The sequence below is a fragment of the Nipponia nippon genome, unplaced genomic scaffold (assembly GCF_047370975.1).
Source record: "Nipponia nippon isolate SJK-2023a ecotype South Korea unplaced genomic scaffold, ASM4737097v1 scaffold_1, whole genome shotgun sequence".
Classification (NCBI taxonomy): Eukaryota; Metazoa; Chordata; class Aves; order Pelecaniformes; family Threskiornithidae; genus Nipponia; species Nipponia nippon.
Genome location: NW_028262290.1, coordinates 77,282,300 through 77,306,314, shown reverse-complemented (window position 1 = coordinate 77,306,314; position 24,015 = coordinate 77,282,300).

Genomic DNA, 24,015 nt, shown 5'->3' with positions numbered 1-24,015 from the left:
CTCCAGGTACTTGGAAACCTACTCAATTATGGTTTCCTGCATCCTGCACTGACCCAGAAACTTGCAGAGCAATCTAACCATTCTTCACATCAGCATGGTCAGTAGGGAGAATATTCTCAGCTACCTTCCTCAGAAATGTCCCAGTGCCTCCTACAGTATCAAACAGCCATGAGCACTTGTTATCAATCAAATGTGCACCAAAGACAAAGCTGAGTCAACAGCCAACAAACTGCTAGAACTGTGGGGGAAGAGTCCTTTCAGCAGCATTGATCAAGAAGATTTTGTATAACAAACAAGGAAACTCTTAGTAGTTAGTTCCCAGTATATTCAGGAAAAGTTTATGTTTTGAACTGTCCCTACTGATAAAGAAGAGTACATGAAAGAAGTGACTCTATCATCAGTTTCTCTTACTAATGGAAACCCAACACAAGACTGTGAATACTAGTTAGTCTTGTGGCTCCCCAAAGTCCATCTGAAAGACCCTTTCCCTGACTTCCACATCCAAAGAGACCCTCTAGAGATTTTTTCCTACTGTTCAAGTACACAGACAGATAAGGTTCCTTTGCAGAAAGGGCATAGTTGATATTTTGAATGAAAAGGGTTATACTTGCTATTAAATTACTACTATTTTTAGATGTAAACAAAGAAGAGGTCATGCTATAAATTATTCAACAGCTGTTAAATAGAAACATTAGGACTTACAGAGGTTTTAACTTGCCCAGAATTGGAGTCTGATTTGCTCCCAAATGTAGAAGAAGCAGAAACAATATTTTTGAAATTAATTCAGATACAAAATTATTCAAATAATATATTAATCTTAGATTTACAGCTCATAATCCCAGCAGTTCCTTCATTCTTTCAGCATTTCATATTTAGCTTGACTTTTTTTCTGTAGTTCTTCGTTGTTAATACTAATGTTCTTAATTCATTAATGTCTCTAATATTTAGACTCATGGAATTATTTCGTCTTCTTCGTTGGCCTGTATTTCCATTAGAATTGATAATTCCTGATATTCCATTAATCAAACTAAAAATGAGCCATATCAAATGCCAGTAATAACTTAGATACGATCTATTATCTCTTTAGTCACAGCAAGTGATTTCTAGTCTGTTACTCAATATTTATTTTTATTTTTTCATTTCAGTGTGCTAGGTTAAGTAGCAAAACATGTAATGTCATTCTACATTTCCTTGCAAGATTAAAAGGTAAGAGATGAATACCACTCCTGATTTTCTGCCCTGTAACTTGAGGATCTCCCTCATATAAAACATGTTGAAGTTACATGAAACTTAACTTTGAAATTCTGCTGCTCACAGCAAGACTTGGTACAAGATAAATTTCAGAGATGCCCTCCAAATGTCTGGCTTCACTGTTTACATCAGTGGAAAAAGCTATTCTAATGTGATGCTCAAAGCTATGCTGATAAAATGCAACACCAGCAGGAGCAGATAGACCTCAAATCTTGCTCCTGTCCACCCAGCTGCCTTGATAGAAACTAGTTCCCACATAGAAGTGTTATATTAATCTAGTGCTTAAAAGGACCTAGAAAGAGCTCAGGACCATCACTTTGCTCACACTGGTACAAAGTCTCTTGCCTATTGCTCTCCTGTTCCACCATGTGGTTACATTGATTGAGAAGTTCATACAATAATATATGTTGGAAGGAACGTCTGGAGGTCATCTATTCCTCCACTGCCAGCCTCCCCAAGCTGAGTCAACTTAGATCAGGTTGCTCAGGACCTTGTCCAGTTATGTTTTGAATATTTCTAAAAATGGAAACTCCACACCACCTTTGGGCAACCTGTTGCAATGTGTGTTTGTGTTTGACAGATGAGGCTGACCCAGGAGGAACGGAGCCATAGGTGGACCCTGTGTAGTCTGATCACTGCTTTACACAGGAGGCGGTCCTTTTGTAGAATTCTAGTTTGTTGTAAAGCACTTGTACAGTGCTACGAATGAATGAAAATTTCATAAATCTAATGTCCAATCTTTCAGACTTTGTCATGTATATCATCCTTATTCCTTGAAGTCAAGACAGGAACAGCACTGTCTAAATAAAAGCAACAAAATTTACATGTTTGCTCAACATCTCAGCACAGCCATTTCCTTAGCTCCTGTCCACAAATCTAAACCATGCTGACACATTAGAGACTATTCTTAGTCAAGGTTACAGGACTGCATGGAAAAGGTGAAGTACACATTTTCATTTTTTGGAGTCGGTGCAACCATGTTATTGAAAGGATTGTACATGAACATGATGAAAGAAAAACAAGATCTGAAGAATTTCTAAAACCTTCCCAATTGTGAGTCACCACAGAGAATTTACTGGCATCATTTTGTTCTCTGGTTTTTATACCAGCTCTTACAGGATGCTATTTTAGAAGCAGTTGGACATTTTACAGTGTGCTTTTTTCCCTGCATTTTTTTTGTAAAGCTTCTTGTTTGCCTGAGAGTACACAAACATTTTGAAAATAATACAGGGATGCTGTATACTCAGATCTTTAATGCTACTAAATGATGCATTCCATACTCTGAAGATTACAAAGAGGCAATGAAGTAAGACTATGGCTCTAGGAATTTGAATTTAGATGGAATAAAAACCCTAGAAATATAAGCTATCAGAGTTATGTACTTGTGATTCCTGTGCACTGCACGAAGAGAATTAGGCCCTTCACAAAATAGCCCCAAATCCCGCATGTTGGCCAGGGAACTGTTTAAAGTTAATAAGAGAATGAACACAGTGTCTTTCTCCATGAACAGCGTAAGGCACCTGAGAGGATGCAGAAGAGCAATAAATTTTTTTTCCTCCTTTTTTTTTCTCCATTTTTTCCAAGAGGGATTGCTGAAAGTGCCAGCACTGCTCCTGAACACCTCTTCCATAGCTGCAATTAAAGTAATGATTCAGTGGTACTGAAACAAGGAAGGATGAAGGCCTGGGACTCACTGCCCCAAGTCATTTGCCCAGTAGTGGGACTTCTGGATTCTGATCTCTGCTAAAGCTTCTCTGTTTTCTGTTGACCCTAAAGCTGTCTGACATAAAATGGTCTTAGAGATCCAAAGACTGAAGGCTATTCTTTCTTGTTGTCCTGTTGGCTCCACGAATTCGGCATTATCTTCTGGTAATATATATGTACCTATGGAATATGCCTCCTCCCTGCAGCTGTAAGACTTCGTTACTTTTATGGGCAAAGTGAACCCTCAGCATCCCTAATGAGTGTGCAAGCCACAGGTTCAGGACAGCAGGATGGACATTGACACCACTGTTTAAGGGAAAACTGGACATAGCTTGGGACTTTGCTGCTGTTCTTTCTAGTTTCAGCATCCCGACTCAACTTAGCCAGGAGATATTTTAGCAGATGCAGAACTTCAGTTGTAGCATATATAGAACCTGCAAGCTTATCTGGGAGATGACTAGCGAATTTCAAATGGTTTTAAGTTCAGCTAGCAACTGAGCAGATGTTTTCTCATTTGTAATTTTGAAGCTTGACACACGAGATTTATCTATGTATTGTATCTGGCACTGAGGGCCTTTCCTGTACGTTGTCATTATTGCAATTACCACTGAAGATGATGATAGTTGCCCTTTTCTTATCGCCAAATTCAATTCCTGCTAGCAGCCTTTTAATTAATTCTGATGTTCAGTAGACCAATCGTCAGACAAAGGCACAAGGGACTCAGATTTCATTTTGCCCATGCTTACTCCTACTGAAAATTATGACTCAGTGGGAGAAGAGGAGGCCAATATGTAGCACTGAATGATTCATTACAAATATTTCAGCACTCTGACAGCAGTTATCATTAAAGCTTTTATAAATGTGTTTCCTGGAGAGAATCCCGTGGTTCAGATCTTCCAGTGTGGGCAGACTCAGTTTCACCCAAAACAAAAGTGGGCAACGGCAGCTTCAAGCAAGGCTTATAGTCTTCCAAATTTCTACCTTTGTGTGAGATAATCTCGAGAAATTTTGGATTTATGTCCATTTTCCCCAAGCTTTTAGAACTGGCAAATAAAGACTGTATGTGTTTTGTAGATGGGGAAATTCCTGGGGAATTTGGTAGTTGGGTGTCAGTCAAAGACCTGAAAAGTTCTTGAGAACTATGAGAAGGTAGTATATTTTTTATTAGACTAACTTGCATAGACAGAAAAAACAGGAATATATTACTGTACAGAACCTTTTCTTTGTGTATTGAGCAGAAGGAACAAATTTTAAAGCTGAACAGAAATTCAGTTCTTCCTCTTGTGCAAACCAAAAATAAGCATATCCTTATACCCGATCATTTTGCTGTGACTGCTGAAGCTTTTCTGTCAGTATCTCACACAATCAAAAGAACAGTAGACCTCTTCCAGATGATTACGTGTTGTACCAGTTAAAATCTGCAGCAGCTGAAACAAAGGAGTGATTGAGCACCTTCATTTGAAAGGAAAAACTGAAGGAGAAAATGTTTACTCTTGGATCACTAAAAGTGTAATTGAGGTACAATGTGAATACCGATAAGCATAATAGTGTCCCAGGTACCACCTGCAATTTCTTCACAGACACCAAGCTGTAGGTCATAACCTTCTTACAAGCACCTGCCGCCAGGGAGCTCACCCAGCAAAAGCTGTCTCTGCTGTGCATCAGCTTAATTTCAACATCCACACTATTCAACAAAGTTGTCTTGAAAGAATGGGTCACTGTGGAGGGGTCCCAACAGTTCAGTCCTCCCACTCTGGGCCATCACAGCTGAGCATTGCCTAATCCTTGATCACCAACATCATTCAGCATGAGCTTCCTGCTGGCCACATGTGTCTTTGGAGAAAAAAAACTGTGAAGAAATGTGAGGACAGCATGAGACAGCTGTAGCTGAGAAACAACCTGATGACTGAGTGGTAGCAGAAAGAGCAGCATTGCTGGCTTATAAATCAGTTCTGGACTTATAAATCAGTCCAGCTGTTTGAAATTAGAGCCTATTGCTATTTCGGCACAGGCCTACAGCATCTCTCACACTGTGCTCAACCTGATGCATAGCGTCTTAGGTGCCCAAGCAATTTGTATTGCTATGGCCTTCTATCTGCAAGTCTGTAGCCTTCTTGACATTCAGAGCTTTGTAACCCTTCACACAGCTGCCTGGGCAGTACTTTCGCTTGTTTTCCTCATGCTATCACTCTCATAGAATCATAGAACCATAGAATTGTTTAGGTTGGAAAAGACCCTTAAGATCATCAAGTCCAACCGTTAACCTAGCACTGCCAAGTCCACCACTAAACCATGTCCTCAGGCACCACATCTACCCGTCTTTTAAATACCTCCAGGGATGGGGACTCAACCACTTCCCTGGGTAGCCTATTCCAGTGCCTGACTACCCTTTCAGGGAAGAAATTTTTCCTAATATCCAACCTAAACCTGCCCTGGTGCAACTTGAGGCCATTTCCTCTCGTCCTATCGCTTGTTACTTGGGAAAAGAGACCGACCCCCACCTCGCTCCAACCTCCTTTCAGGTAGCTGTAGAGAGCGATAAGGTCTCCCTTCAGCCTCCTCTTCTCCAGGCTAAACAACCCCAGCTCCCTCAGCTGCTCCTCATAAGACCTGTGCTCTAATCCCTACAGTGGCTTCGTTGGCCTTCTTTTAGACATGCTGCTGTGGCCATGGCCTTACACCTGCAAACTCCAATACTGTTGTTATGGTGGCTTCTCATGGACAATGGTTGCTACCAGTGTGAGAATCACCCCTTCTTTCCCAGTTTCCCTACTCCTTCATTGTAGCTTTTTGTTTGCATTATGGGGAAAATACTACCTAGGGTGAGGAATGGAACAGGCCATCTTTTTCCGGGTTTCCTATTTCTTTTGCACTGCTTGGCACAGCTTGTTGTTCTTCTTTTTCTTCTTCTTGTCCTGACCAGGCTGCTGTCCTGTGCCATCCTATTTTTATTTCAAGGCGTTGGGGTGGGCCTTGCCTCTGGGAAGGTGATGTGTTTATTTCTGTTAAAGCCTTTTCTTTGAATAAAGACCAGCCACAGTCCTCCTGCCCTGTTAGCATTCCCAACTTGTCCAGGATGATCTGAAAAATGTGTCTGACCACATTTTTTGCAATGTGAGAGGTGCTTATCATGTGGGGCTTAATTATTTCCAAACCTCTTTTCAAAAGTGGTATAGACTTCTGTGACTAGTACCCCCTGTTCCTGACCCCTAGTAGTATGGTTGGCATAACTAATGCCATTTTAAAGAGCAAACAGCCATTCTCTGTGCCCAAGATGGTCGTCTTATCAGTCCCCTTTTCCCTCCTTATCAGGCCCTGAAGCCCCTGTGCACCAGACAGATTTCTTCTTCCCCTCCTTATCAGTCTCAAGGTTCCTGGGCACCAGGCTGACTACTCCCCTCCTTACCAGCCTTGAAGGTCCCAGGCACCTGGCCAGCCAGCTTGTGATGACTCCGTCGCAGAACGGGGAAGCATGGCAGCACACAGAGCACTGTCTATAAAATCAAGCAGTTACAGGTCCTAAGTGAGACTTGGACTGGAACTGCTGCTGGATGGCAAAACCCGTGATCCCTCAGTGGTCAGGGATGTCTCCATGGTCATCTGCTTCCTCCACGGACTGAGTGAGGTGACTCCTGTTCTTTTGCCTATTTTGAGTCTAGATTATGATTGTTATATTGATACGGCAAGCCACGTATTAAGATTTGACCCAATCTGCAAAAGGTCCAGGTGATTAGAAACCATAAACTAACCTATGCTATAAAATTCTGTGCTACATTACTTATAAAATTATGCTACACTGATTCTGCTTATTAAAATTCTGTGCTACTCTGATAATAAAATTCTATGCTATGCTGATCATAAAATTCTGTTAAAAAAAGCACTTTAATTGTAACTACAAATTAGTGCTGTCATCATTCTGCCAAGGATCCCTAAAAGAACCTGTCTGTCCCCATTTCTAAACAGGCTATATATATATATGTATACACACCTCCTACACTGGTCCCATAGGTAACAGGAACACCTTGAAAACCAGAGAGACCCTTGCCATGGCTCTGTAAAAATTCATGTACATTGATGGGTCCCCATAATTTTTTACCACCACTATGTTGACCTGTTTTCTTAAAATATCAGTGTCTTCTGGGACCACAGCTGCAACTTGACAATTACCTTCCAAAAGTCAAAGGAGACATGTTTGTTCTGATCAGCCTTTGAGTCTTTGTTTCAGTGCTGAACATGTTGGTGTGCTGCTGTTGGTTCACTCCTTATATCTCACAACCTCCAAGTGCATGGCCAGGCAAAGATCAGTTTTGGGAGCCTCAACCAACAGAAGTGGATGGACCAAATCTTCTCCTGGAAAGGACTATCCAGAGAAGGAGCCATTCTCATAGCATCACTTATTGGCTCTTCCTCCTTTGCCACCCCTGAACCCTCAGATGGGTTTTTTGGGACAAAGCTTGCTATTGTGAATGCTGTTCTCATTGGCTGTGTTGGGGAATGTGTATGGTAAACAGTGTAATCTCAAGAACTTGGTCTTGCAGATACTATCCCAGAGTATAACCTCAGACTTTGCTGGCAAAGACTTGGTTAAAATTGTCTACAAAGCCCATACATAAGGTGCTCATTATGACAAGGCGGTCGTGCCTATGGCTGGACAGATGTACCTAACCACATGACTTGCCTGACTGAATATAAAGCTTTTGACTTCTCTTTTATGCAGTGGTACTCCTGAACTTTTCTGCATTCTCGTAGAGACAGTTCATCTGCTAGTCACAGCTTCTGTGGATGATACTCTGATTACTTTTTCAGCAAAGCCTTTACATGAGCACACATCCTAAGTTCTCCAGGAAGGCCTATAGGTATCGTACTTTCCTTCTGCTTCTACGGGTATGGTAGGAAAGACATCAGCTACCCTGCAGATGCAACCTGTGCCATAGCAGGTCATTCTGACAACTGAGAATGGACGCCATAAGGGCTTCCTTAACCAGCAGCCAGCCAGCTTGTAGCTCAATACTGTGTGAAGAGTTCTTCTGCACAGCAAGCCAGTAAAACTTCCCCCACTCAAGAGCAGGGGCAAGTACAGGCAGTAGCGGAGTGTGAGTGAGTCCCAAGAGTCAAACATACCCCAAAAAGCACACAGCCTCCATCACCTTTCCCATGTTCTTCAGAATGAAGCTTCCTATTTCAAGCATACAAAATCTGCCATTGCATTAATCCTTAGAAACAGAACTAGTTATCACACTTACATAGTGTGATATGTTTCTCCTGGAGAAACAGCAATCACAACATCCCTTTGTACTTCCCCACACCTCTTAGGCTGGAGAACTGTTTTTTTAACTCTTTCCAACTTCTCAGTTGTGTCATGAGCTTTACTAAGCTGTAATTCCTCTGCTTTTTCTACCCCTCCCAGTCCAGCAGCAAGAGCAGGAGAAGTGGCAGCCACAATGGCAGCAGGGGCTGTCAATGCATCCTCACAAAGAGCGTTGAACTGAGATAGTCATGCATGGTGCAAAGCTCTCTTTTATGGCGCGGAGTGGCACAGTCACATCTCCTGGCATAGTTACATGCTATGAATTGAGCAGAGAAGCAGTAAGGGAGAGATGTGTTTTGTGCTGGAGAGTCATGTGAGTGACTGTCTATGCTGGTAAATTAAATATCGCTGAGACCTTTGTTAAGCCCAAAAGTCGACTTGGTGTGAGATGCCTCTGCTGATAAATTCTCTGCCCCAGACTCCCAACAAGATAACGACATCCCACCTGCAAGTTAGTGTTCACAGAATATAACCCCACGCTGGTTACAGATATTCCTGCAGGTCTCTCTCACCTGCCATAGCTAACGTTGGGCCCACGATGCAACACACTGTCACTCCCTGCTGACTCAACCACTGATGATGCTTGAATCAGACACCAACCCACCACTCCTCAGGGGTAACTCTCCCCTCCCAGTGGGCTCCACATGGCCTGGCTCAGACACTGAGCTGAGGAGCTCAGCCATACAGCAGAAGCGGCAACATCCAGGCCTCACCACCTGAGCCCACGGCAGGCAGTGTATGGGATGGAAACCCTTGACATCTGCAACCCTCTTCCCAAAGAGGCACCAGTAGGACAGGAGCACCTTCTGGTGCGACCACACTTGGCATGACCAGATCCACGTACACAATGTTCACACAGGGAGGGCTATATCTGAGATGGAGAAGGCTATATCTGAGCAAGGAAGGTGTCCTGGTTTCAGCTGGGATAGAGTTAATTTTCTTCTTAGTAGCTGGTATAGTGCTGTGATTTGGGTTTAGGATGAGAATAATGTTGATAACACACTGATGTTTTGTTTCTTGCTAAGTAGTGCTTACACTGGCCAAGGACTTTTCAGCTTCCCATGCTCTGCCAGGTGCACAGGGGTGGGGCGGGGGGGGGGGGGCCTGGGAGGGAGCACAGCCAGGACAGCTCACCCAGCCTGGCCAAAGGGCTAGGCCATACCATGATGTCATGCTCAGCAGATAAAGCTGGGGGAAGAAGAAGGAAGGGGGGGATGTTCGGAGTGATGGCGTTTGTCTTCCGAAGTAACCGTTACGCGTGATGGAGCCCTGCTTTCCTGGGGATGGCTGAACACCTGCCTGCCCGTGGGAAGCAGTGAGTAAATTCCTGTTTTGCTTTGTTTGCGTGCGCAGCTTTTGCTTTACCTATTTAACTGTTCTGTTTTATTTTACTTCAATTATTAAACTGTTCTTATCTCAACCCACGAGTTTTCTGCCTTTTACCCTTCCGATTCTTTCCCCCATCCCACTGCGGGGGAGCGAGCGAGCGGCTGCGTGGTGCTTAGTTGCCGGCTGGGGTTAAACCACGACAGAAGGAGAGCTGGTATGGAGCGCTGTGCCACTGTCTTTTACTTTGGAGTCTTCTGACCCCTGATGTGTTCTGGCCACCAAACCCATGATAGACAAAGCCATGGTGGCGGTTGCTCCCCCAGATAACTCACCCATGACTGGGACATTTTGCCAAGTGCAACTTCACCAATTTTTTGCATGCTTGACTGGACTAACACTCATTCTGTTACTACGAGGCTCCTTTTAATAGGAGTGCCGAATTCACAGACAATCGCACAGTCCCAGGCACCTCCTCATCGGTGCCTATGAGGGCTGCCATTTCCTCAAATCTAGAGGTGGCTCCTTTTTAGCTGTGAACGATTTCTTGCATTAGAAGACCCTGGGAAGAATTGAATTGCTGCTTCGCTTGCCCCAAGAGTGCCATTTTTTCACCATAATGCTGTGGGTGAGATTGGCATGGCCTCAGGGATGGTATGAGGGCACGGCAGGCCTCTTGGCATCACTCTGAAGGGCTGCATCCCAGGCAGCACACTGAAATGCTGTGGCCTTCCCTTTGTGGGGAATGGCCAATGATAACTTCCAAGCTGTAGGAAGGGAAATATTATCACGTTAATAAAGAGTTAACGTTAGTTACAGTTAGCACAGAGTGTGGACCAAAGTAATGCCAGTTAATAGGTTCCAGGGTCACTCTTTCATATGGTTTAGTTTACTCATAAAAACAGCCATAAGGGCTGTTGCAGAGGTATCAAACCATGGTTCACTCGCAGTGGTGCTGAGTAAGGCTGTGCTGTTTACTCTTGCAATGAACAATATGAAGAAAAGCTGGTGCACAGTAACTGTCTCAGGAGCGGTCACTTCCTGGCAGAAACCCCAATGACACTGTAGACTTAATTCTAAGAAAAAAATGCTCGTTGCAAATAATTTGATAGGTTATATAATTTCTCTCAGGAAAATTATGCTGCACAGAAAACTGACGTGCTTTCATTCACCTGACTGTATAAAAAATACATTTTATAGAAAAGAGAAACATGAATTATGAATGGTTTAGGCTACCACAGAAAAAAAGAGATACATTTATGGGAAATTAAGAGTTTGACTATGCTTTTCTGTAGTGTTTCTATTGAGATAAAGTATGTTGGGTAGCATATGACTACCACCCTCATTCTTTTGGTAGGAAAAAAAAAATGTGTAGAAATTATATACCTTATTACCATACAGTATGTCTGTGATCGTGACTTCTAAAGCTGGAAGAATATAGAAAAGAGACCTTTCTTAATCATCGCTTGGTGTTAATACAAAGGCACCAGAAGGAGCAGATGAAACAAACCATTTAAGTTAATATACACTTGTCAAGCAAGAAGCAGTATGATGGCATGACTCCAGTCTCTCAGAGGAAGGAAATTTTTTTGTTCAGTAAAAGCTGATATCCCAGTAAACCACCCAGCACAAAACCAGGAAATGCAGTTAAGAAATGCAAAGCTCTTCCATTCCTCTCATCTATTTCTCCCTGCACTAATAAATCATTATGTTTAATGTTATGGGAGAATACAGAGGCGAAAGCAACTCATAGCTTGTCATCAGAGCTTGACAAAACTAGAAATAAGTTTTCTTTTATTGTCAACATACGATGACAATTTTCATAGTACTATCACAGGTGTCAGCTCCCTATAAACACTTCTGTCCTATTGTAGGTAAGCAATACTTAGGGGACAGAAACCAACTGAATGAAAACCTATCCCTTTGCTAAACAAACAGTCAATGGAGTGCCAGCAACGTCATGTAGCAGATTCTGGATGACACACGTCACAGTTCATTTAGATCTCTCAGATTTAAAGGACAATGTACTCTGTGTACCAATCTTTATTTCATTACCTCATTAGGTAAAAATCAAACAAGGACTCAATTCCCTTTCAACAGAGTAGTTTAACTTGATAATTCCCTAATTCATACCTTTGTTAATTCACAAATTAATTAACTCATAAAGGCACTAACTCACAAATTCACTCTCACATCCAGTGTACATGTTGCTCTCACTTTAGCCTAATAGTGCTGCTCCCACCATACATCAGGCTTTAGCATGAGCTGTGTGTTAGGCCAAAACCTGTGCAGCAGTCAAGTGAACACCCATACTCCACCACTTGGTATAGGCCAAAAGTCTAGTAAATCCCATGCCTCAATGAGTGGAGGTACTGTTACTCTTCTTGCCTCACTGAGGGTGAGGGTAGGGGAAAGTTTTGAGCACTTTCATGGAAGTCTAGCATTACAGTTTGTTATGAGGTAACATACTTTCAACATGGTGATGTTAGCAATAAATATGGATATATAAACATACTAATAGAAAACAAATAAAATACAGAACAACAATACAATGATCATAAGATGCAACATAAGATGCAGTATGCCAGTTGCAGATGGTGCATAACCTGCAAAAACATCATACCAATGATGTCTAGCAGTTTGTTCAATTTCTGTTGCCATCCTGACAACCTGGTCAGTATCATACCTGATAGCAATCGTCATCTGTTTTTGATAATTAATTGCTTTTTTATATTTGATTAAAATTTCCAATTCTTCAGTTTGCGAATGTACCATGTCCCATATTGGTCCTAAGGGTGCTGTCCAAGTTGTAGGCCAATATTCCACCAGAATCAATATGAACTAGCTTTTTGGTTTCTATAGTCATTCTGTCATTACACAGAACATCACAAAGCAAAACCAATACATATACAACCCAATTTTCACTTACGTACAACCATGCACTTATCATACACTTAGCCTAAATAGCAGGTACTTGAGGTCATATTACTCGTACAAGGGTCTTGTGTTACTAAATGCTCAGGGCAGTACTGTTCATGGTTTCCCCATTTTACATCCATGAGTATTGATTAGGTGACCTTTGTTATCCATGCATTTGCTCCCTTGAACTGGCAGCCATATTCTATTAGCTACAATAATGGGGAGTGGGGCATATTGGTAAATGGCTTCTTCTTTACTTTCCCTATTTATGGTGCAGTAATAAATAGATCCACTCACCAGACTACTTTTGCTTGCTACCCCTAAGCTTTGATAAAATGCAGTTTACAGTACTGGCACCAAGCCAATAATAGGGTCCCTAACATAGCAGGATTCCCACTATGGATCCAATTGGCTTGTTGTTCATATTAATTTACAATGAAGGTTTGCATGGTAACACAAGCAATGGCACTGCTGGTATTAGAAACAAATATGTGAATACCAGCATACATTTCCTTGAAAATCTTCTGGAGTTTTTTCCAAGGGTTTAGGATAATAGTCAAGGTATCAGTAGTTGCATCCTTTCCATTTATTATATCCATGGTCTGAGCAGTTATAGCTTGTTTGCTTAATGGTCCTAGCCTGGACACTTTATTACTAGCGATTTCTAAGTTGATTGATAAAATCCAATGCTCCTGTGCCCAATCCAACTGTTTCCAATCCCCTGGCAATATCCCTAACTCTGCAGGTTTTCCAATGCGACTTGCACCATTGTTCATATATAGGTACTATCCACTGTGAGCAATTTGAATATACCTATGCTAATGTTGTCCCATCAAATCCAAAAGTAAAATTCAAATACCTCAGAGGTAAAAACTGCAAATCTTTTGGGAAATCCTTGGGTAACTATTACTGGTGTAGTAGTGGTAGTGAGAATCAGGGAAATTTCAAATTGCATACCGCCCACTGTGGCGCATGAGCAATGGCCTTGATGGTCAATTGGCTCACAGACTCCTGCAATGAATTCTAATGGTTCCATTCCCAGCAGGCATCACCATCCCTCATTGTGTTATCTGATAGTTTTGCATGTATACATTTGTGTAAGAGGAAAAAATGAACAGGACCTTCAGTAGTGTTGCGATCATTTTGGGGCGTTATGTCTCCTTTATAATGTATTAGTTTCTCCACCCAAGTCCAGGTTCCCAGATACAGATCTTTAAGCAAATTTAAGGTTGGTATGGGCAGTCAGGTGGATACCCTGATTCTTAATACCCCACTGGTGGGTTTTGAATATACTGGGCCTCACACCCCATGTCATGGAAGAGGTTACCATCATTTGTAGGTTTGCTTGGTTATTGCATAGCACATGAACATTTATGTAATAGTATCCTACAATGCCCAACACAAGTGTCAGAGTTGTTTGATAGATAGAGGATCCTGACTTTCTGGATGTTATCAACATTCTCTCTGGTGATAACACCTCACCACAGGGAGTGTTAATGAAGGTCCAGGGAATATTTAGTGTACTTGCTAGATGAACTCTTTCCATAGCATGCAGGTGAAATGGCATCTTTCACTCATTCATCCAGGAGGTCAGTGGTTCCTAGGGAGTAAGAAAGAAGACTTATGTCTTGGACTGTATCCAAGCCTCAGTAACGATAAATTTCACTCCCACACTATCTGCAGTTTCCTATGGTGTGGATGTTGTGGATGTGATGAAACTGTGGATGCCCCCTCCCTGGAAGTGTTCAAGGCCAGGCTGGATGGGGCTTTGAGCAACCTGGTCTAGTGGAAGGTGTCCCTGCCCATGGTAGGGGGGTTGGAACCAGATGATCTTTAAGGTCCCTTCAACCCAAACCATTCTATGACTCTATGATTCTGTGTTCCTTTCCCTCAAAAGCACTGCAAAGTAACCCAGAGTTTTCTGAGCGATGGGTGTTGAATTCTCACCTGATCTCCTGGATGCCACACTGAGGTGTTCAAAGCATCCTGCTGGTGTTGGTTCAGCACAGGAGATTGTTCAAAACCTTTATACAGTGCACTACCTGTCGCTATCTGTCAGGATTTTAAGACTTGCGTGGCCTCCCATAAGTTTCTTCCCCAATTAGTGCCATCATTGCACCATTTGATTATTTTAAACAACCTGCTTCGTCTTTCTCCTATGCCATTAATCTGAGATCAATAGAGGAAGTGCAAAGTCCACTTAACTCCATGCCCAAGACACCATTCCTGTACTAATTTGTTTTTAAAATGTGCCTATTATCTGGCTGTATTTCTTGTGGCATTGTCTGTGTAGCAAACCACTGGTTAAATCATGCCACAGTTTGCAATCTGGATGTGGTGTGTGCAAGGTAAATGTTATCTAAACTGCTCACCACTTCAACTGTGGTCATAATAAACTTCCACCCCTTGGAGGTACATGTCATGAGTCTGATATAGTCTACTTGCCCAGTACTCCAAAGGACTTTTCCTTCCCTAAGGTTTGCTTGTTGTTGACTTTGGACAAGAGAATCCTTACTTTCATTATCAAATCCACTGGTTGTCACTATATGATCTGCTTGTTTCTTAGTAATTGGCCAACCTCGCCTTCTGGCATGCTGATGCAAGTCACATGCTCCAGTGTGCCCAAATTATTCATGCAACCATTCAACACTCAAGGCAGAAGAAAGGCCTTGACTACTGAATGGCTAGGTAAAATACCATCATTTTCTGGTGTGCTGCTACGTGCCCTATAGTAATAGGATGACAGTTGGCAATATCTTATATTTGCTCCCAATATTTGCTTGCCTATATACTGAGATATATGGGGAAATTGCCCAGTTTCCTAGCCATTGTGTAGCACTAGCCCACACAGCATAGGAATTAGTGTATATGGCCTGTGCGCCGTTTCTAAGAGCTCATACTATGGCATAGAGCTCTGCTAATTGAGCAAAACCTTCTATTCACTCAGTTACTACAGGTTCTTTGGCTACAAATACAGCAGTAGCCATTCCTTGCCATTTACCCTGTATTTTGTGAGCACGTCTGACAGTAAACCAGACACCATCTGGTTGACAGGCATTGAATTCAGGGGCATCCTGGATAGAAGAGCAAAGAGGCTCCATGTATTCAATGGGCATTCCTATATGCTCCACAACTTCAGTAACTTTATTCTTAGTTAAGCCATCTACAGTTTCATGATGATAGATGCACAGTACTCACCTTGGTACAGGGGTCTTACATGCTACATCTACAGGTACTAGTTTACCAGCAAGCATACGTTTAACAACAGGTATTGGCAATGTAATTTTATGCTCCTTCCCTGGGTCAAGGGTTCAGTCACTACTAGCCCTTTGTTAGCTGCTAACAGCACCTCTTCAAAAAAGTCGAATGCTTGTGCTCATCACTCTGCCAGATACACACATGTACTGCACAACAGTGACCTCCTGTGGTAACTTTAGTGTTTCTAGTTCTTTAAACAATACAGCATGAACAATGGTCAGACTGTTTAAAACATGCATGAAGGGAGTAAATGTACACAGTGGAGTCCCTGCCAGGTGGAAGCAAATTGCTCCCTATCTGCACCTGGTACATATCCTTCACATCTATAGCTGCCACCCATGGAAAGGTATGTTAGTTAAGAGATCTGACTCTTATCAGTTACATTGGGAGCAGTTTGTTGTCAGCATTCAGGGCTTTATAATCTACTGTTAGCTGCCACTTGCCGTTAGGTTTCTTTACAGGCCATACAGGAGAATTGTAGGGGGAATAGGAATGGGAATTTTCCCCACAAGTCTACCCATGACTGGCCCCTAGATACATCAATGCATAAGATATTTTGGGGACCTAAGAGTAAGGTCAGGTGGACTCTCCATCCATTAGACAAAATTCATTCAGCCCTGGCCAGTGGGTGGGTAGTGACTTGCCAATTGATGCCTACATTAGAAACTAGTAGTTTGCTAAGTGGAAGCTGTCCTTTGTAAGTGTCCTTACTTATCATCAACATCTGGGCTCCTGTATTGACAGAGAAAGTTGTAAAGTAGCAATCATTAAATGCAACCATCATCTCAGGACTTGGATCCTTAGCAGTGGGAGTAGCCACAGCAAGTACTTCCATTGGATCCAACCCCCACCCTAGTTTCCTATGTATTTATGGTCTAGGGTCAGTGCTGATAGCTTTGGATATCTCCCCCAAGTTCACATCCCTCACACCCTCCAGCTCCCTAGGTATTACTTTCTTACATCATACAGTGTCACTCCCATCCCCTGATATGGATCCCAGAGCGGTATCATGACAAACTAATGAGAGAAACCTGGCCAACTGCTACAAAACAGGAATCAGCAGTCCATTTAACTGACTTGAGAGTCCTTTATCTAAACACATTTTCCATAACTTCTTATGCTCCTTCTGCTCCCTTTACTATGGGGCAGAGATGTCCTAAGAAATCACCTCCCAGGAAATGGGCTCTGTGGGAGGTATTTGTTCGGCACCTGGGCAATGGGTGGTGGTCCTGCCAGTTCAGCTAAAATAGGGTTTTCAGGAAGGCAATCTGAAGGCTGGCTGATGAGGTCCACTGCCACGTGTTTGCCCCACTATGATCAGCAAGATGTAAAGTATGTTGCCAACACAAAACGCAAGTCCAGGGACTTCTAATATTTGGCCCTGCAGTATCTAAAAATATTACTGAACCTAATGCTAATGATCAAACTTCAGTTGGGGTAAGGTGGAGCTGATTGGCTCTGGCTGTCCAGATTTGTGCTAAAAGTCCAAGGGTGTTTCCCTTGGGTTAGTTTGATATCCATCTACCCTACAGATCTCTTAATTCCAAGACAGTAAGCTGTCCAGTAGCTGTTCCAAAGGGAGGTAATTTTTGTGCCCTATTGTTTGGACTTGATTACTGGTGTCAAAACTGAGGGGGGGGTGTAGGTGGAGAGGGAAGGAGAGATAATCATCCCAGTTATCATCTGGCCCAGGGAAAGGATCAAGGTCTGATTCCACATATTCTCAACCCAGTCATTGCCACACAAGGTACAATAGATTTTAACTGGGTCAATCATAGTGGCTTCCAGCAACCTTCTCTTGTGCCCTTCTGCATTTGTAATTAATTGGGACTAAAGTTTTGACTAAAGCAATTTAGCTTGCATTTCTAACTATCCAAACTTTAATTCCCAACTATTCCTTCCATTTTCCTCATCCTCACTTTCCTTTTTCCGTTGTACAACTTCCCCCTTCAATTCATCAATCTTATCTATCGCTGCTCTAAGACAACTGCCTAATAGCCAGCACCTGGCATTTTTCCCCTTTTCCCTTCTTTCTGCTACACAAGTAAGATTACTACCTCATGTCTGAAGTCCTATATTTCAGGCATTTGTATTAGATAAAGGACTTTAACCATTTGTTAAAGGATGTTTTTTGCATGGGTTGAAAGGAGCAACCCCTTCAGGTACCTGTGAAATTCATACAGTAACAGTCAATGTGCTCCTGGTAGAAGTATATTGGAAGTCCCTTGTTCAACATGGAATTCATATTCTTCATTGCTGTTTTCACCTTTTTAGTTGCTAGCTTCCCTAACTAAACTGGGGAGATATGGGGATTAAATCAGTACTTTTTCAATTGTTTTGCAATTTGGACTACTAAACAAGCACACTGGCTTGGGACAGCAGCGCTCACCTAAACATGAATATAGAAATGGCCCAGTAATGCACCTACTCACCACCTCATTGGGTTGAAAGTTCACCAGTGGATTGCACACATATTCACCTACTTTCTTTCACAGGCCTCTTGTAGCTGCTACCCAAACCCTTGGTACCTCCAATACCTGGCTCTTCACCTACTCACCAGATAATCCAGCTTAGTTTGCTAGGAGATCACACACACACAAAAAATGGTTATATAGAGAGTTTATAGAATGGACTGCAGTCACCAGGCACAGCAGGATAATCGCCTAGACAAGCAGGCTGCTGACTTCCCATGGACCCCTTTCACTGCCCACCTCTTCTCTGCTTTCCCACCTTTGCTCTCCCTGCTGGGCACTCTCCAGACTCCCTCGCAAAGGGGCAGGAAGTGTTTTCTTTATTGTTAATTTTAATTACCTGCTAAGCGTCTGCCAAGCTTTGTGCTGACTGCCGACACAAATGGAGGAGTACCATTACAGTACCCTCCCTGGAAGGGGCATGGGGTCTGCAAGTCCTGTCATACAAGGGGGCCAGGATCCATTTCCCCTGCAAGCACCTGCTAATCCTTGCACAGTCAGTCCCGCCTCCTCCTCCTTTCCCGCTGCTCATGAGGATGCTGTCCTCACCTCCTGGCCCCCAGCGTCCCAGCTGCCTCACTGCTAGCCTTTGCCGCTGGCTGGCATCACCACCCTCCTCTTAACTCCTCACGAGCCCTTCCCTGCCCAGGGCTCCTTACCAACCCAACAACACCCTGCATGACAGCACCTGTCAGAGAAGGTGCTTCCATACAACTGTTTGCCATATTTTCCTTCCTCAAGTTGCATCTAACTCTGTACTTTCAGGCTTCCTTTTGATATGAGTGCATACAATGTGGATTTCGTAGAGCTCTTCCAGTGTCTGATTGTGTTGTATCCATCAGCTCTCGTCATAAACTTAAAAACAAAGCCCATTATAACCTGTCCAGAGGGCCAGTTAAAGCTGCCTGTTAGAGGGAAGTGTTTTCTTTATTGTTAATTTTAATTATCTGCTAAGCGTCTGCCAAGCTTTGTGCTGACTGCCGACACAAATGGGAGGAGTACCATTACAGTACCACAGAATAAAACAGGGATCTTAATTCTGGCTGTTGTGTTTTATTTACAAAAGAAGCCATTTGCTGCTGGGCCCAGCTTCATGGATATTACTGTCCAGGTACCTGTACTCACCGTTAAGCTGAAGGCTGCTGCCCTTGTGTACTCTTGCTGGGCACAGCAACCTCAATTTCATTAGAAAAAGCCTCACAGAAGATCTGCCCAGACTGTTGGAAAATGAGGGGGTTTTTAATGTTTCTCTTGTTGTCCTTGTACCAGAACAGTATCTTTCCAAGAAAGCAGTCCATCCCATGTGCCTGTTTCTTACTGAAGGAGGTTCAGTCCTCCAGCTCTACTGTCCCCTGGCTCCCTACAGCCCTTGAAAACCACAGCATTTGCAGAGACAGTTTTCTCTTTGGTTTCTCAGCTTGAGTCAGGCTGAGGGCTGGCTGCTCCAAGGCATGGGAAGCCCAGAGTCGAGTGTGAGGACACCTCTTGGCAGGGCATCCACGCCAGCATCCACACCACAGCACGTGTCCATTGCAGGACTCCCATGGACAGGCTGGGACCACTGAACAAGAATTCTCTTCACCAGAGTGAACTGCAGGGGAAATAAAGCCTAAGAAGATAGAAACTAACTACTGGCTTTCATTCACACTTAAATATACACACCATAGATTGTGGTGGGAAACTGCTATGCTATACCTGCAGCACTTAAGAGAAACAGAGCTTTCTTCGCGTTCTCTACCTGTGACAGAAAAAAATGCTTCTGGAATACAGAAACTCAAGTGGACTACAGCTTCCCTTCTAGAAGAACCCGCAGGCCCAGCCAGAAGTGTCTTCGCAAGCTCTACAAACAAAGCATTGTCACAGAGTGCCTCTCCATCATACCTTCTTTTTCTCTGCGTTTTCTTTGTCCTCAGCATCCCTCTGCCAAACGCTTTTCATATCAAAATCAAAAGGCCCTCTTCTCGGCTCGTAACTGTTACCACGATGGTCATCAGCCTTAAACTCTCTGTGAATCACATAATCTGGCAGAGAGGAAACATAGCTCCTGCAGGCAAAGATTTGACACTTGTTCATACAAGGGATACATATCTTGCACTTTAGTACAGAATTATTCTGAAACACTAACAGGTGAGGAGAGAATCCAAGAAGTTATGTGGAGTCTCAACAGGCTTACCATGGCTTATTGGTCACTGGGGGATCAGAGCAGTGCGAGTACCAGTCAGGCACAGCATATGCTGCTGGAGAGGACCTCCTTGTCGCAGGAGTTTAGTGCTTCAGCAGGTCTTGAGAGAAAAAGACTAAAGGAGGAAGTAGGAGGAAGTGCGCACTCTGTGGTCACCGACTTCTGTGGTCGTTTCAGTGGCATGTGGTATTACTGTCCTGCAGTAATGGAAAAGAAAATATTTATGGTAAAAGTTATCTGCTGGGGCGGGTGGGGGGTAGACAGGGGAAGAACATGAGAGCAGCCTGAGAGCTGGGTCTGGAGGTGGTGAAAGGCAGCAGCAGTCTCTTCCATCTCTTCACGAACACCAGGACTAGGCCTAGCAAGCCTTTTGTCTCTGCAAAATGAGGGACGAGTCCATTCTGGATGGCATGGAGGGAGTCCCAAATGGCTGCCCAGATACATCCTGCCATAGTAATTGCGAGAGCTTAGCGCAGTCCTGTATTGCACTCTCCTGGATGGGTTACGTCCCTGAGCTGTCTTGGTTTTCCTTTTGACCCAAACCAGAAGGACACCGATATTTCCTCTGTTGGCAGTGCATGTGACTTGTGGTCCTGACAGATGAGGTTTGCTTCAGAAACCTGGTCAGCTCCTCACCAGTGGTTTGCCTTAGGAAAAGAAGCACGAGATCCTCTGAGGGGTTCAAGAAGTTTTCTAGTAGGACAAAAGGGGTTTGTTTATTCCTGATGAAGTGTATGCTGTAAGCCTTTCAAGAGCCTCCCAGAACAGGCAGGAGAAGTTTCTGTCTTGCAGAGCAGTGTGTGCTGTCTCTTGGCAGATGAGGCTTCAGGGGTGCAGCGCAGGGCCTAGCCACCTGGGTGTTTCTCTGGAGTCTCCCTGGTTCTCCCAGGCTTCCCAGCACACATTTACAGTCACCTCTCCCTCCCTCTCTACCCAGTCTGCATTTGTCTGCATTTATGCGAAGGAAAGGGCCAGTGATAACCTGGCTGTTAAAGAAATGCTGCTAGAGGGGAGACACACAACCCTCCCTGTACTGCAGGCTCTTGAAGTGTAGGGGTACAGGCTGGGTAGCAGCTTCCTTGCGTGCGTACTTGTCCCCGCAGCTGTGGGCTCAGACAGTTCCTGGCAGCCCTTTCAGGAAGGAATAATTGGGCTGTGAGGCTGAAAGGACGTTTTGTTTCAGTGTAGCCTGCTTTTCTCAGCCTTCACGAGACCACTTGTGCAGGTACTGCCAGTCTGGTGTGTCTAAGTTTTTTTTTTTTTTTTTTTTTTTAAGCAATCCCCAAGCCAAGAGCCTGCTGCTCTCCAGAGCACTGGGGTCTGTGGGCAGGACCAGCCCCAGCTTCTATAGCCTCAACCAGTGTGGACAGCAAGTCTGCTGCTGAACTGCCCGGGTACCGCCAGTTTCACCATCCTTTTCCTCCTTGCTGCTCCACAGCACAATGAAGGCTCGAAAGACAGTGACTAGTACGAAGTCTAGTAATTAAAGAGTAGATGGGGAGGTGGTTAGAAGTCTACAGGGATTTTGTCTAGAGACAGACAGAGGCCCAACTGTCAAAACTAAAGTCAAGCAAAAAAAGGGGAAAGGAAAGGCAATGAGAAAAGACTTGAAGGCTGCTAGCAAGTCTCACGCACTGTCTTTCTTTTCCTGGTATTAAAAGAAAGAGGCTAGCATAAATTGCAGATATCAAAACATTCCCTAATGTTCCAGTCAGCTAATGAGTGACAAAAGGAGGAAGGGAACAGATTGGAATTTGGTTTTGGAGGGCATCTGCAATCCCGTCGGGTGTTGTTTGTTACTTTGCTAGGCAAATTCAGCACTAAAAGCCGACTCTTGTTTTCCACACTCAGTAGAAGACATACCCTTAGAGGTTAAAATGTTTTTGCACTTGTCCCTAAGGGCGCCCTTTGGGATTTATTTCCACGATTGCATTGCACATTTCTCTTCTGAGCAATTGCTTAGTCAGACTGGACTGAAAAATGTTTTCAATACATTCAGTCTCACCTAAATACTGGAAGTAGTTTGCTGCTGCAGTATCATTACATAGTCAAATGACTATTGCTTAGAAATTTGCCTGCGGTGTTTTGGAATATATCTCCAACACTTCAATACACAAGATGTATGGCGAGAAAACTAAAATCAAGACTGTTTGGTAGAAATTCAGAAATTCCTTCTGAATTTGCACTAGTTACACATCTCAGCAAAGGCCAAGGACTTCTTTTCCTAAATTGGCCAACGTCTGCACTTGTATTCAAGTAGAAGGGAGGTACTGGTGTTCAAGTACCTTAAAAGCCTTCCCATGTAGACTCCACAGACCTATGGTAAATGAGGCAACCAAGATTGCAGAGGATATTAAAAAAACATATGGCTTAAGCACCTAAGGGTGGGAGAGAGGTTTCCAGGGCAAAATACCAAGATCATCATAGAAAAGTTTGTTCTGAGCATAGCTTGCACTTTACTTATTTTGTCTTTGATAAATCTTCTGTTCAAAGACAGCTACTGCAGTCTCTTTGGGGACTTTCCTGCATTTTAAACTAAAACAAATCCCTTTTTCAGAACAGGCTTCTGTTCCTTCCTCCTCCTTCTTTTTTCCTCCCCCAAGATCACAAAACAAGAATTCTGTTCACCGAGAGTGGTGAATTGCATGGGAAGCAAAGCCTAAGAAGATAGAAACTAACTACTGCTTTCATTCACTTAAATACATGCACCACATATTGTGACTGGAAACTGTTTCTGGTTCCTATGCTACACCTGCAGCACCTTAAGAGAAATACAGCTTTCTTCTCACTCGCCAACTGCAATATAAAAACTACAGCCTAAGCTGCCAGTCAGAAAAGGAGCAGACGTTCCCAGTGAGAGGGGGGTCACCTGAGGATCCCACATCAGCACTGGGGGTGGGGATCATCCACCTGCCATGTCTAAGGAGCTTTTGCCAGACACTGGGCTACGACGCCATTTGAGATTCCCGTCACAGTCCATCGTGAGCTCTGGCTTCTGGCAGACCTTGGACCATGGTACTTCAAGCCACTCAAATTGATGTTACCCAAGGAGCAACTGCTCTGAAACCAGAACAGATTTTCAGGCTGGATTCCCAAGGCCAGGTCCTGGGGAAAGCTGAAACAGCAGTTTTCCCATGGATCTGCACGGCCCACGAGAACCCCAGGCTTGCTGGCTTGACTCAGTGTAGGTTTACGGGTCTTTGCGGGGAACCTGTGACAAGACCCACAGCAGCAGGTGTAAATAGGATGCATAACCTGAGTAACCTCTCTTCACAAGGCAGAACCATAGTTTCATCCAGACCCAGAGTGACTAACTCACAGGGGCAACCCCAAGCTGCAGTCTCTTCCTCTCTAGCGTACCTTGTTATGGAAATTCCCTTTCCTATTATATCTATCGCTGTTTATTATAGTCAAGTGTACTAACTTGGTTAATGTATATATATTAGTTCACATTATACACTGTAATGTAATGAGGTAGTGGAATTTTACTGGAGACTTTGGTATTGTTCATGCTGAAGTAAAACAAACTAGAAGACAGCCCTGGAAATAAGAACTTGGCTTCCTGGGAGCTTAGAGCTGTCCATGAAGGATAAAGA